General features: G+C 39.7%; 1 protein-coding gene across 1 annotated transcript in view; it reads right to left on the bottom strand.

Moving 5' to 3' along the window:
- The window catches only part of CACNA2D3 (calcium voltage-gated channel auxiliary subunit alpha2delta 3), a 406564-nt gene that overhangs the window by 256432 nt on the left and 135197 nt on the right, over window positions 1-14935 (bottom strand). The window lies entirely within an intron of this gene.

The raw sequence follows: 14935 nt of genomic DNA, 5'->3' as shown, positions 1-14935 counted from the left end.
AATTTTTCCTCCCTCCCAAAACAAATTCCTTTACGTCAAATCAGAAAATCAAGCTCATCCACATCTTTCAACAACAAAATCTTGCTGAAACTTATTCAATTTTTCATTAGATAATGTTCTTTAATCGCTTTGTTAAAAGTGCAGGGAAAAAAGAGCAAAACTCAGCATTATGTATATCTCATGAGAGAGATCAGCCTTGATTCCTGAGCTGCAAGATGGTAATTATCACATTTGTCATACCTGCCGCACTGAAACTGCCTGATGAAAAATCTCCACAGCATTACCTGCCCCTCAGAGCATCACTGGTACTTCTGTGCCCTCAGATGCTCTGTCTGATGTATCCCACCTGAACACAGACAGAGCAGCACCCCAGAGTCCCTGCCCAGCTCCCCAGGCCACTCTGGCACAGAGCAGTTCAGACTCTGCATTGCTGAGTGCAGCACCTGCAGCTCCTGATCACACCACTTCAGCTCCCTAACGGGTTCCCTCTGGATGAAACCTCCCCACAGCAGCTTGCATAACACTGTCTAATTCCAGACAAGAGCAACCCCAGCAACACGAAGAATTTAATTCTCTCAGATTTACCTCCTGAAATAATTTTTCCTCTGCAGTTAGGCCGTGCTTCTATTTTCAACAGCAACAAAGTACACCTGCCTGTATCTCAAAGCCTGGGGAAACACTTCAGTTGACCTAATGGTTACAGGCAAGATAATCAGGTCATCATAAACTCAGAGTGATTAGACAGTTTCCTAACACATGTATGAATTTGTCCCACTTGTGTGGATCCAGATCTTTTAGCATCCTAGAATAGCTAAAAAACCCCAACCTTACGTTTTACATTTTCTATCAAGCCAAAAGCTGAAGCATCACCATGAGTCACAGAGGTTGAGTAGCTGGGGACAATCATGTGTTGAAACTATAAACGTCAAAAGGCTGTGATTCACTGAAATCCAACGCCTGTGTTTAATTTATTTATATTAAGCTTCCACATTTCTGAGGCATGGTTTCACCCAACTGCTTCCCTAGGAGTGTAAATCACCATCAAAGTACAGAAGACTAAATCTGCATAGCATAACCGGGTTTGAATATGACGCACAGCAAACAGTTGCAAAAGCACATATAGAGATTCATTGTCAGAGCTGCTCCAGTCCTGGAAACATCTCCACATTTTTCCACAGTTTATGCAGGAATTCAGAATGTTGCAAGTATATAATTAGTATTAGATGTGATTAATTCAAAGTGTGGGAAAATACAGAAAGAACCGAAATAGAGCTCTGTGAATCTCCTTTCTCTCCACCCAAACTGCAATCTAGCATATGCCTGTTTGACTCTCTGAACATACTGCCAGAATCCAATTTTGGGAGCTGGCAATTTTCTCCTCTGGCTGTAATATTGAATGTTTCATTTTTCAATGTCACACTATTTACCATGCACATATTTTAGTCATATCATTTCTCAGTATGGTTCTGGGGCTGGTTGGCTCACAGCTTCTTCATACCTATTTTCCTTCGTTCTCTTTTCTTTCTCACAAGAGTGTTTGCCAACTCTTATCATTCTATATTTGTAAAATAAGAACAAGCTATTATCAGTCCTTTGAAAGGCACATAGTACAGACTTCCAGCAAAAAAAATCTGCAGGTTTGATCTGCATGGTCTGAGACAGATCAGTTTTGATTTCTGCTCTGGCTCACTCTGGATTTTGCACTCAGCTATGCATCAGAATCAGAGCTTCCAAGTTTACTTGTAATGCTGAAAACATGAAACTCAAACCATTTTAGAGTTTGATACACAACAATAAATCAATCCTCAGACTACTGCCATGAGGCTCAAATTTGCTTAAGGAGTTCTGTTAACCTTAGCAAAAATCTCATGGAAATTTAGCTTTTAATGATAGCTGAAGTCCGTCAGTGCTTGGCATGGTTCCACAAGTTCTAACATAAGGTTTGGAAAGGGCTGGCAAGCACAGTCACTCACTGGTGTTTACTTACCTGCAATCAGCAAGAATAATACAATCCTAATGTATGCTCAGTTTCTGAATTTGGTGTGTATTTCACCATGCTAAAATTAAATTTAAGTGAAAGCAAGATGACAGAGGAAAAAAGTGATACAGGGAATAAAGCATGGGAAAAGGAATTATTACTTTAGTCCTTCTCTGCTCAAAATTCCACATGCCTCCTGCAACGATAACTGAAATGGAAAAAAAAAAAAAAACCAAGCCTGGGTGACTTAAATATTTAATTCTCATTCACAAACCTCACATTTGGCTTTGAATTTGGTGTGACCCCTGTTGTGATTAAGTACAACTATGCTGTACAACACAAGCCAGGGCAGCAATGTTCTTAACGCAGAGACTGAAAACAGCGAGCTGGAAACTGTAGCACCTTTCCTACACAGTACTGTGCCCGAGTTAATTAGAATTATTATGAGGAGAGCCTATGACCTCAGAGGCAGCCTTATCCTGCACAGATCACCTGCTATCAAAACCCCAGCCAACAGCTTCCTCATGGCCCTGGGGCTGACCACACAGACCAGAACCTCACAGCACCACAAAGGATGTCAGAGAAAAACTGGTTTCAGGATTTTCTGATCATTTTACCTCACAGTAAGTTACAAGGCTCCTACTAAACTGTCCTGAGCTACCTATTTCTTACTGTGATTTGCTAAAAAGAATCATTCCATACATTGAAAACAAGAAAAAAAATGAATAAACAAATTATATTATAAATGACATAACACTCAAAGTTCTCATAACACATTGCACATTCTAATCATAACTTCCTACTCTGATAATAACTATCATTATGTTGACTTTAATATATATTCTCCCTAATCCCTTTCTATCAAGGTTATTATTTTTGTCAGCTAAAAAACATAGATCATTGATTATATCCATAAGCTCATTGATTATTATATTGTTTTCATTCTGCAGTAACTATTTTTTAACAAGGTTCAACATATGAAGGGGTGTAAAAACTGAAAATCTCTCTCTTAACCACACTATATTTTCAGTCCATATTTATCTGGCACTTACTGGCCTCCAAGTTATATACCTACACTAATGGGGGAATAAACCCCCTTGTCCCAGTATTTACTCAAAACAACATATCATGTACTCTCTCTTCTCTTAAATTCAGTGTCTTTCACTTTTTCAGCTTTATTTACAAAAGGTTATGCTTACTGCAAATTCTGTCCTGGAACAAACTTTATTAGATTAAAACTAATTTCCTTCAAAATGTCTGCCCTTCTACATCTGAGGAAAACATCCTGACTTAATATTGGAAGAGAGGAAAAAAGCCCTTGTTAACGAGAGGGAAAAATATGCACGGAGCCCCCACCATGACAACAAACATCCTTTCATCCCTGCATGGCACAGTCCTGTCCCACTCTGGGGCTCCCTACGAGCTGTGCCCGAGGTTTCCCACGAGGAGCACCCCAGGGCTGGCCTGGCCCTGCTGCAGATCCAGGGGCACCTCCACCGAGCCAGCCCTGCCCCGCAGGCACCTCACTGTGCCTCCAGCCCTGCTGTGCCTGCACCTCACTGTGCCTGCACCTCACTGTGCCTCCAGCCCTGCTGTGCCTGCACCTCACTGTGCCTCCAGCCCTGCTGTGCCTGCACCTCACTGTGCCTCCAGCCCTGCTGTGCCTGCACCTCTCCAGACCGCAAGAAATATTGCAGGAGCTGGGATGCAGCTACAGGATTGGAAGCCTTGTACCAGAGCTGCCCCAAAGGTGGAAAGAGCAAAGTCATTTACTGCTAGACAAGACATTTCCTGACACTGGCAACTTGCCTGCATCAGGATAAGGAGACATCAGCTGAAGATCACCACAGAGAGGAAGACTGTACTGATACTGTACTGATACTGACACTTCTTTATTTTAGTGTCAACAGTAGGTGTAAGAAGTGTGCTGTCCTTGTGCCTCCAGCTGCTGGGAGAGGTGAGGATGGACACTGTGGGGAGCAGAGCTCCCATGGGATATGCACAATTCTCAGCTGAGATGGATGTGGTGTGAGGGAGCTGCCGTGGGTCAGAGCCTGTATGCCCATCCCAGGAGCTGCTGATCCTGCAGATGGTGGCTCTTGAGCAAAACTGGCATCTGCAAACTCTCAACATGGAGCTCTCCAAGCAAGCGCATGGAATTACTCTTGACAAAGAGAACTGCCAGCCATTGTCCCCTGAGGAAAAGGAAACTCAACACTTCTTCCTCCCATTTCTGCAAGCCATAGAGCTGTGTGAGGGGTTTATATTCTCCAGATGCACCACATGAGGACGTGCTTCGGAAAAGCTGATACAGACTCTCTTTTCACCACCACCACTTAAATATCCATAGGAAAGGGAAGTAATGGGGAGCTTATTAGGAAGAGATTACAAAGGAAAGATCTGATAGTTGAGGGGAGCAGAGCTACAGAGTGACCTTTAATAAATAACCGCCACGGTCCCAAGCAAGTTAATAAAATTACAGACTAATTTAACCACATCCCTTAACTTGCCCTTCAACAACTGCATGGTCTTGACTTTGTACACAAACAGAGAGGTCAGCCTTTGCTAATGACCACAAAAAGCTTCCTCAGTGCAGCAGTGCAGACATGCTGTAGTTACAGACTCAGGCGCTGAGTCACAGACTCTACCTTTCCCTACATGTGTAAGGCATTAACTGTTCATCACAGAAACTTAAATAAATTAAATCATTCCATTGCAAATGACAAAAAGGGAACTTTCAAGTTGCAGAGTTCTTATTCAGAGATATGGAAGCAATAAAGTTAAGGTTCCACAGACAACCTCAGCTCTGGACTTTGGTCTGCATGTAGTGTGGTTGTTAATTCCATAAACCACTAATAGTTTTGGTTTTTTTCTTAAAAAGAGCAGAATAATAGTTTTTATTGGCATACAGTCTATAAATTCTCAATAAAGGTAGCTCTACTGTATTTAAATAATCCAGTCTCCTTTTTACAGACAAGTTTTGATGCACTAACATCTTTTCCCTCTATTCTCACATTTTGATGTTCCAAAATCACATTTCTCTCCAAAGAGCTCCACCAACGACCCTCACTTCTCAGAAACTAAGCAGGGTACAAAAGGTTACCTCCATGGATCAATCCCTCTGCATTTTTGTATTAATTCATAGCATTCCACATGTGCAAGAAAATAGATAAATCTAACTTAACTGAATGTGCAGGAGGTCTTTATACACCTATAATCCTTCATCATTATTCAGCCATGTTATTCACAAGCTTTTGCAGGTTACCTACAAAATATATACTATCTTTCAAGCAAGTAACTTCATCAGCTCCGGCTGCCATACAGGTAGCTTAAAGTACATAGAAGTCATCTTATATATGCATTAAAAACTGAAAAAGAATGCTTGATTCTGTATGGAAAGCTGTATTAAAATCACAAGGTGATTTCAAATTCACACAAACAAGAGAATAGCTTCAGTCTTGCCAACAAAAGAAATTCAGGTTTACTATTGTGCAAATAGAACATTACAATTTTGTTATCTTGAAGGTTGTACAGATTACTTTACTTTTTAAACTTATCCTCTATTGTCTTAAATAACCTGAATATTTTTGCACTTATTCTTCCTCAACTACCTAGCTAAGGGTATCCTGAAAATTGGGGAATCTACACTTAGGCAACATGCTCAGAAATGCCACGACAAATGCAGCAAAAAGGTCATCAGTGGGAAAATCTGAATATACAATAGGTTCAAGAGCTTCCTCCTGTATCTGGTATAGGAAAAAAATGCAAAGGTGAAGTTCTTTGGAGAATTTTTTAAAAATAATATTTAGAGGTTCTTAAACCATAAGTGGCTGTGAAATCAATCAAGAATAGCTGAATACTTATATCAGAATATTGTGAATCCCACTCAAAGAGAAAAACGAGATAGAGCACAACACACCAATGAAGAGTCCAGCAACAAAAATATTGTCTAGAGATAGCTTTAAAATATTTATAAACAAGTGTAGCATTACAGCAGAGGGAAGGAAAACTATATACAATAGGGTCATATTACAGTACGTTAAGTTTAATTAAGAAAAAAATTAAAGGCAGAATATCTGAAATACCAAAGGAACATCTTTAAAGGGACTTGGGGGGTGGGAGGGCACAGTTGGGTTTTTTAAACAACCATAAATACTCTCAGATTTGTACCGGGATGAGACAAGAGTGGCATCTAGTGGCTCCCAGCGTTACGGTGCCTCTTCCCACGGAGCAGCCGAGATCCGGCCCAGCCCTGCACTTCTGCCGTGCTCATCCCAACCCTCGGGGCTGCCACCCAGTGTCTGGTGAGTCCTTGATGGCAAAACTGGGAACGGGGGAGCGGGGAGGTTAACAAGTACAGGAATAAAGAGATTTTGTTCTCGGTTTATCGGGGCTTTGTTAGGAACTTTGCTCGGGAGCTAGTAGGTGGGATTTGTGTTTTAATCTAGCAGGTATAAATTGTACACTCTTTAGAAAATGCTCAGTAAAACTATAGGACTAATACCAGTTGGGTCTTCATGTGTAGTTGTTTACTTACACCTGACTTCCAACTACAAAGCACATTAACAGAGCATGTTCATACCTTGTATACACATGTGGCCGTATTTTCCAAAATGTACTTAATACTCATGAGTTACATATTTTTAACATGAAAATATCAAAAAAAAGAGTTGCCCAACTGAAAATTCTGGAAGTTCCTTATGAGAGTAGACAGTGCATTTGCAGGAATGTATTTCCAGAGAATCATTCAGATCCCTTGGGGGAGGATCACTTGCCTAGGAAAAGGGTACAGTATTATGGCATTAGAGAAACTTGATGAGTTTTTGATCCAGGTTCCACTTTAATTACATATTATTAATCATTTTGCAGCTGGAAAAATCCACCATTGTCTATGTACAACTAATTAGGAACTCATGTTTCTTAAATTAAAGAAATGTGTAGAGGTTTCCTTTGCAATGTAGGGTTGAGCTGAGAATACATTGCACTAGAGCATAAATTTTCCTTCACAGTCCAAAAACTGTTCCTCTACAACACAGATATACAGGAAATTAAATTGTGTATTGTATTCCAAAACTGCTGTGAGACACTACAAACATTCAACTGTCACCACTGAAAAGGCCATTTAAGTAACTTCATCTGCTTTGCATTTGCCATTCTCATCTCTTTGAAATGGTTATCTGATAGTAAAAACAATTTCTCTATTTATCCCTGCACACACTAACCACACAGGCATAAGTATATATTAATTGATATTACTGTTTATGACTTGGATGGCAATGACTGAACATTACAAATGCTGCTATTACTATCAGCAGAACAGCATGCAAGGAGGATTTGAATTGTAATCAGTGTCAGACACAAAGCCATTAAACTAATATTTAACCTATATTAAACAGAATCCAAGTGTTGAATGCTAATACATATATATACAGTGATGTAATTTAAAACATTACAAAATGTATGTAGCAGAGAATAAACCAAAAAATCTGTGTGTGGTGGCAAGTCATTGCATTCGAGCTCAACTTACCAAAGTGTCTACTTAATTCAGAAGCTACTTTTTTTAGTTTTCAGAATTCAAAGTGAAATGTAAAGCTAAAATTTCATTTTTAAAATTGAAACACAAAATTATTTCATATCTTTATATAGAATTTTCATTCTGCCAGACATAAACATTCACCAAGTCCAAACAGAAGTTTTTCAGCTTTTTTCCCCCTGAATTTTGGTTAAGAATGGTCACTGGCTTAATATGATGAATGCTATGAGAAAGCGTAGATTTAAATTCTTGGAAAATAAGGATTTTGATAATATAGCTGCTGACTTGCAATACAATAAATGAGATTTGTTAGCATAATTTGCCAGAATTGCAAGCTTTAAGTACCATCCTCTTCTCAGTAAAGAACATTAAAAATCAAGGCAAAAGCAAAGCCTCAGTCAGTACCTTATCTGACTACACTCTGTGATTCTATCCAGTGTTTTGAACATACATCATCAATTTTACATCATTATAATGTTCTAGCTATTAAGTTTCCATATTCTATGATTATTGAGAAGACAACAACTCTATGATTTTTTGCAGCACCTGCAAAATGCAACATTTAAATTAGCTTTTCATTTTTTTTTTCCCCACGTAGGCCATCTCTGTTTTCTGCATCACTCACCAGAACTTCATTGTGACCTTTCTGTTAGGACAGGCCGAATGCCCAGGGGTTACAGGCCCAGCTACGTGGGAACAGAACTGCACCATTTATTTGTGTGAGCAAAGAGCAGGAGTGTGAGCCACGGATCAGGACTCGGGTGTGCTCACTGCCCTTCACATGCACACACCGCCACAGGCAGGCATGCAGAGCAATCCCTGCTCCCGAGCCTTCCATCTAAACACAAGGGAGGAGATTTATACCATCGGAGACATCCATAAATAATTAGGTTATACCGATCAGGAATAGAAGCAACACCTTCAGATCATCAACCACCTTATTCTCCATGGAGAGTTACGGGTGGGAGCGGGAGGGAGAAGCGGTGGATCACTTACTGAAAAAGGACAATCAGAAAAAAAAATAATGTAATTAGCAAAACATTGCAATTGTAAGAACAGCCAGCTCCCAGAGCCAGAGACAGTGATTGCAGCGCTCCCCAGCAGTGCTGTCCTCTGCCAACCACAATGGGGGAAGAGACCATGTGCAGATCTGTGCAGGACCTGCCCTGGATGTGTGAATGGCTGCTTTTCCTGATAGTGGAGACACGGTTTCAGTTAATGCAGGACATTTCAAATGGTAAAATGTTACTGTATCAATTGTATATCAATATACATTCTGGTATCGCAGCAGTTACAGTTCATCGTGTAGGGTAACAATAATGGAAAACAGAACTTGCCATTATGTATCATTAAAGTATAATCAATTACAGGAATCTGTTAGTGCTTTCCTTCAGGGACTCAATCACAAGGAAACACAATCTACTTAAATGTGCAGATAACAAACGGAAATGATTTTTAAAACAAGGTGACTGGGTTGAAAACATTTTTAAAGATAAACTTTAACAGATTTCCTGACCTCATTTTATTATGCAAAAGTCAAAATAGACAAAAATTCTGGCTTTATATTCCAAGAATGAAATATGAAAGCTCCTATTAAATCTGGGCCTGGAGCATGTATTTTCCAACCAGTGTGCAAGAGTGCATTTGCCGTATTCATCATTATATGTTTGTGTGTATGTACAATGATGTCACTGTTTATGGCATTGTGAAGTCCAAATCAGAAAACACAGATTTTGTACTGTCCTTCTGGGGTTCCCTCACACACGGACTGGAGGAATGCTCCCCCAGTTCGGCAGTGAATGTCAGGGCTTATCTGGAGAGCGGAGCAGAGGCGCTGCACAGGCTGAGCACTCCCGGGTGCCGGCAACCACGGCAAAGAGCTGACGAAAGCATCACACACCCTTGGCTGTGAGGAGGATCTGTCACTGCAGAAATGCTGTACGGTCAGAAGAGGAGCTGAGCTGCAGTCTGAAGAGTAAGGGCAAGGCAGCAAATGAAGAGCTTTGTACCCATACCCTTGGTATCTCCTGTTTCTCTCGATTTACCCTGGCACACCAGGGGCTTCCTGGTTTACACAAGTGACACAGGTGAGTCACCCAGATCAAATAAAACTGGATCCACCCAAACTGGCCTTGACAAGCAATCTCACCTCTCAGTTTTGTCTTCTCACACACAGAGGGAAAACAGAAAAATGCACTGAAAATTTGTGTTGGAGAAGGTGAATGGAAGAAACAATGTTGAAACATTAGGGGTGGGAGGAAGGAAAGCCCACCCACGAATGGAGAGAAAGCCACCAAGGCTGAACGGCTTTCACTCCAACCAGTCCCCAGTGCTCCTGTTTTGCCTTTGAGTTAAAGTGAAAGCAAGCAACAAGTAAAACCTGCATTGGCAGGAGTGCAAGCAGTCCTTGACTAAAACCCGCCTCCACTTTGTGTCATGCACTCCCCTCTTTCCAAAGAATCTCCCTGACACTTTGGCCTCGACAACAATCTCACCTCTCAGTTTTGTCTTCTCACACACAGAGAGAAAACAGGAAGATGAGGTGAAAATCCACGTTGTTCTATTTCTCCACAAGCCCAGCAACCTCTGCTCAAGAGGAACGCTGGTGCTGGCCTGAATGTAGAAAGGTCAAAGACTGGGAATTATTTGAAGGAAATACACAGCAAGGTATTTACCAATAAATTTAAAATTTTAAAAAAAATTACCAATAAATTTAAATTAAAAAAAAAAAAATTCATTTTTCTATGGGGTTAATTGTGGATACTTTTAGGGCTGCTATTTTAAGGAGTTCAGTGCAGAACTCAGATCAAAAATGAATAAGTATTTTGAGATTCAAGTGGTTTTATAGTACATGCTACACATTCTTGTTCTCTAAATTTCAATTAATCTTTAAGAAATTTCTCATTCTATAATCTGTAATAGATCCCAATGAATGTAGGTCCTATAAAATCTGCAGAAAATTGCTATTCTAAGGGATGAAATAGAGCAGGGAAGGAGAGAGGATATAGAAATTGAATAATTTCTCATAATAATACCATATTCTATTTCACCTCCTTATTATGACTTTTCATATTATTGACATTTAACATGCAATTAAAGCCTGGAAACTTAGGTCTTCCTAGGAGAAAAATAATCATTTGAGTTTTAGAGAGCTACCTTAGTAGATATTTACCTGTATGGGAATTTCAGTGAAAATTTTCAAAAAGCAACATAGGATTTGCCCCTTTACTGAGAGGTTGGCACTTCACTTTGAACATCTCCACCCTGCCATGATTCTGTGGCACCAACGCCATTAACACTTAGTGGGACTATTGATTTCCCAAGTGTTTGCAGGAAACAACTGTTTCCCCAGCTACTAAATGAATGCATTAGCAGATGTGACACTTGTGATGGGGAAAGACCCAGGGATCTGAAGGGCTGCTTCTGTGACAGGTCCTGTGTAAGACCTGATCAACCAGCAGCCAGGGCTGTGAGGAACACAGGACAGCCCAGGGCAGCAGACTCTGCTCCAGTGGCAGGGCAGTGAGGATGAGTCAGGGCAGCACTTTCTCACAGCAGGTCCCCAGCCTGTGTCACCCAGGGCTCTCTGCTGCTCCATGGGGGCAGAATTTGAAGCAGGAGAGGGGACAGGTGAGTCAGGCCCCTTGGTGAGGAGGGGAGTGTGACTGAAAGGAGATAAGACAATGGAGAGCAGTTCAGAACTGTGCCCGGGCAGCAAGGCTTGGAAAGACCCCACAACCTCCAAAATCCCCCACAGCTTTCCATAACCTCAGACAGCCTCTGTCCAGACCATTTCACCTCATCACAATTCCATACACCCTGTCAAAAAAAGAAAAATAATCACAAATCGAACATAAGCTTCCACAAGCCATAAAAACTGTACCAAATCTCCTCACTTTGCTATCAACCAGCTGGGCCTTTGCCATCCCTCTACCCAAAACCTCCATGGTCCATTCCAACACAGCATATTTCCCTCTACTCATCTCTTCTTTGCTGCAAAATTCTGGTTTGCATATGAAGCTGAAAGCTCTTGAGCTGACACTGTCAGTAGGAGCTTCACACAGCTCAGAATATCCATTAAACCTTTCACAAATATCTGATTGGTACCTTTTTTTTTACATCTCAATTGAATAGTTTGAAAGCTTTACCTAAACAGCTGATGGTTCAAATCTGAAATCTAAAATGCATGAAAAATAATATTAAATAAAATTACTGTTATTTAAATGTTATCTTTCTTTTTCTTTTTTATTGAATCACAATCCAAACATTTATTTAAACTTGGTCTGCATGATTTTTGAAGGAAGAGATCATTGGTTTTTTCCCACACTTTTCCCATAGGCAAGTACATCTTCTAATCTTTATTTCATGCACTTAATCATTGAGCTTTGTTCAGTAAAACCTGTGGCCTAATCTTGGACATGTTCTTTCACTTGGAGGTTTTTTGGGGTATTTTGTAAGGAGGACATCTCCCACAGCATAACCCACAAAACCAGTGATAAAGATGTGCACATCATGCATAATACTTAAGGTTGAATTGTAGAACTTTGAACAAAATGATTACAGCGTAAATACTAAACTATACATGCATTTAAATGTGCATATTTAATTCATCCTCTCAGTCATGGCCACAAGTCTAGGTGGAGTACAGCTCAGAAGGCTGTAATTCTAAGTCTGAAGGTTTTACACACCATAGATTTGTCAAATTTTGAAATTTTCAGTTTTTACATTAAAAAGACCTGAACGTCATTAACTGTGGCCCTTGACATCGATCTATTGTGTGCTGTGTTGACACCTATTATTTATGGAAAAATAATTGCTTTTGTTTTTCCAATTTTTTTTTTAATCTGAGTTTAAAAGTCGCCAGTGACTATTTCACAAGAAGTTTCCAACTATGCATTAATTAAACATGCAAGTGTATTTTCATGATTAAAAAAACCCACAGTTCACTGAGTCCAGGCAAATCCTGTATATTATGAATTGACAAACCACAACTGATGAAATGATGCATGAAAATAGAGACAGAGGCAAAATAACCTACTTGAACCCAAAAAATTTTCAGACAATAACCATTACCAGGTTTAATTAACTTTAACAGAAAAGTGGGGTCTCATTCTGTTTCAAGTTAATGAAGCTCAACACATGGACACTACAATTAGAGACAAAAGCGTAAGTTATATTTCAGGATTGAAATAATGAGCTTGGTATTTTAATTTCACAGTCAGCAATTACGTGAGATCCAGAAACAAAGTCACAAGACACAGTGGAAACGTTAAGGTACAAATGCAGCTGATTTTCACTCAATATCTTATAAGCCAGAGGCAAGAAAATACATATTTTTTTCCCACAATAAGCAGTATGTACAATACCCTGGAAATATTTCGACTATGATCATTTAAGATTTACTCACTTTCATACTACACAAGTCAGAAACGTGACCTCATCTAAAGCCCTGAACTGCTTAGTGACTCCTATCGTGCCTTTCTCATATATATTCATTAAATCTCTATCTATAATACTGTTATTTCCATTTAAAATGATTGTTGTGTAGCAAAAAAAAAGCTGCTCTCCCACAAAAATGAATAAGCCTAGATCACTTCCACCCTTTTCAATAATTTGCCTATTTCTAAATACTAAGCTGGAAGAATATATGACCCCTAACTTAATCACATCACCAAGCACCTCCAAAGGAAAAAAAAAGGCACAAAAAGAGAAAGATGGTCTGCCATTTATGTCTCCCATTTATAGTTTATTAAACCTAGAGATAATAGGAAAAAGGTGGAAAAAAGCAGAGAATGTCTGGGCTGTAGTATCAGATATCACTGCTTATTACTGGCTATCTGCCTAGTAATCATAAATCCATTGGGTAATATTCTCAAATCTTTTGCTTTTCAGGTAGGTGTGAGCCAAAAAGAAAAAAAGTTTAATTTTCTATGAAGAGCAGAAAAGAGCAAGCACAGCACAACTGGGTACCAGGATGCATAAATATTCCTGATTACGAACCCTTGCACATAAAGCAAACAGGAAGAGTTTGAAGTTAACAGTGTGTACATCATGCAGAAGGTATCTCTGTCCCAAAAGATAGATATCACATAGACTATGAATGAACTGCTCCAATAAATTATATTATTCCTCAGAGGAGAGAGGAGAGCAATGTTATAAACAGTGACTTCAGAAAAGTGAGAACAATAGGGCACTGAATTTTGTAAGAGTGAATTAAGGATCTTTTTTTCCTGGAGGAGAGCTCAGTATCATTGACCAATGAGCCTTATTAAAAAAAGCATTAACTCCAGCACTGCCTGTTCCCCTAAGCACCCTCAGCATCTTGCACTTTCAACATTCTGTACTTGCACTTAGTTTCTGATATAAGTACAAATACATACAGAATTAAATAGAGGTTTCAAATAGATTTTTTAAAAAACATTTTCTAGGGAACTCAGAAAACACATGATCCTGGCAGAACACACATCTCAGACACATAGCTTTGATGAGAGACTGAGTATGCCTTTGTAGAAGACTTAACAAATCAGAAAACAACAATCCCTGTACATCACCTCCTCCTTGTGCTGTCAGATACACACTGAATATCCACAGATAAAGGAAAGCTAAGCCAGAGCAGAATTTTTCAAAAGGAATCTTGATAGGATCAAACTCCCCAGATCTGCCTTTAGCATCACTTAAACCAAGGAGAGTCATTTTCTTAAAACATTCTCTGAGATCTTGACAGGACTGGGAATGCAGGACTAAGTCTGGCTCGCAGTGTGAGCCCTGCTCAGCGCGGAGGGCAGGGCAAAGGCACAGGGCTCAGAGCTCTGCTGACCTTGGCTACAGCACAAAGCTAAAAGCTAATTGAAAAGCATTTGCAGATGACAAGCTTTTTTTTTTTCTTATTTTTCCTGTGAGAGAGGGATGTCCAGTACCTTCAAGGCCACAAATCTGAACAAAAGAAGTCAAAAAACTGCCTACTATGAAGTGAATTTCAATGTAAAATTTCTGTTTCCTATCCCCAATATGCCAAACATTATGCACTAGCAACTCTAATTCCACCCTGTATGTTATTTCTCTGGCTCTTAGGCTGCTTTCTTGCTTAGTTAGAATTGGAAATTGATAGGCCCATAAACATCTACGAGAGACACATTATTAAACACATCATCTCTGTCTGCTCTGACAACGATAAGCCAAGTTCTCGAAGGTTTACGGCAATCTCAAGGAGTGCATGTTTTTCAATAACATTTTGATCTTTTTCCTCATCTATGCAGCTTTTCTCCCTCACTCCCAGTGCATACTTGTTTTGCCTGACTTCTCTGAAGCCTGTTTTAAAATTTTATTTGAATGTGACCTACTCTTCTGCTCTCTCCAAAGGTTTTTTTAAGTAGTTGAAAATGGTTTCTCCATTTTTGCCTCCCTTTAAGCAAAGGTAATGGCTC

This window comes from Prinia subflava, chromosome 14, assembly GCF_021018805.1.
Source record: "Prinia subflava isolate CZ2003 ecotype Zambia chromosome 14, Cam_Psub_1.2, whole genome shotgun sequence".
Taxonomy (NCBI): domain Eukaryota; kingdom Metazoa; phylum Chordata; class Aves; order Passeriformes; family Cisticolidae; genus Prinia; species Prinia subflava.
Note: the sequence above shows the minus strand (reverse complement) of the source record. Positions and strands in the feature narration are given on the sequence as shown.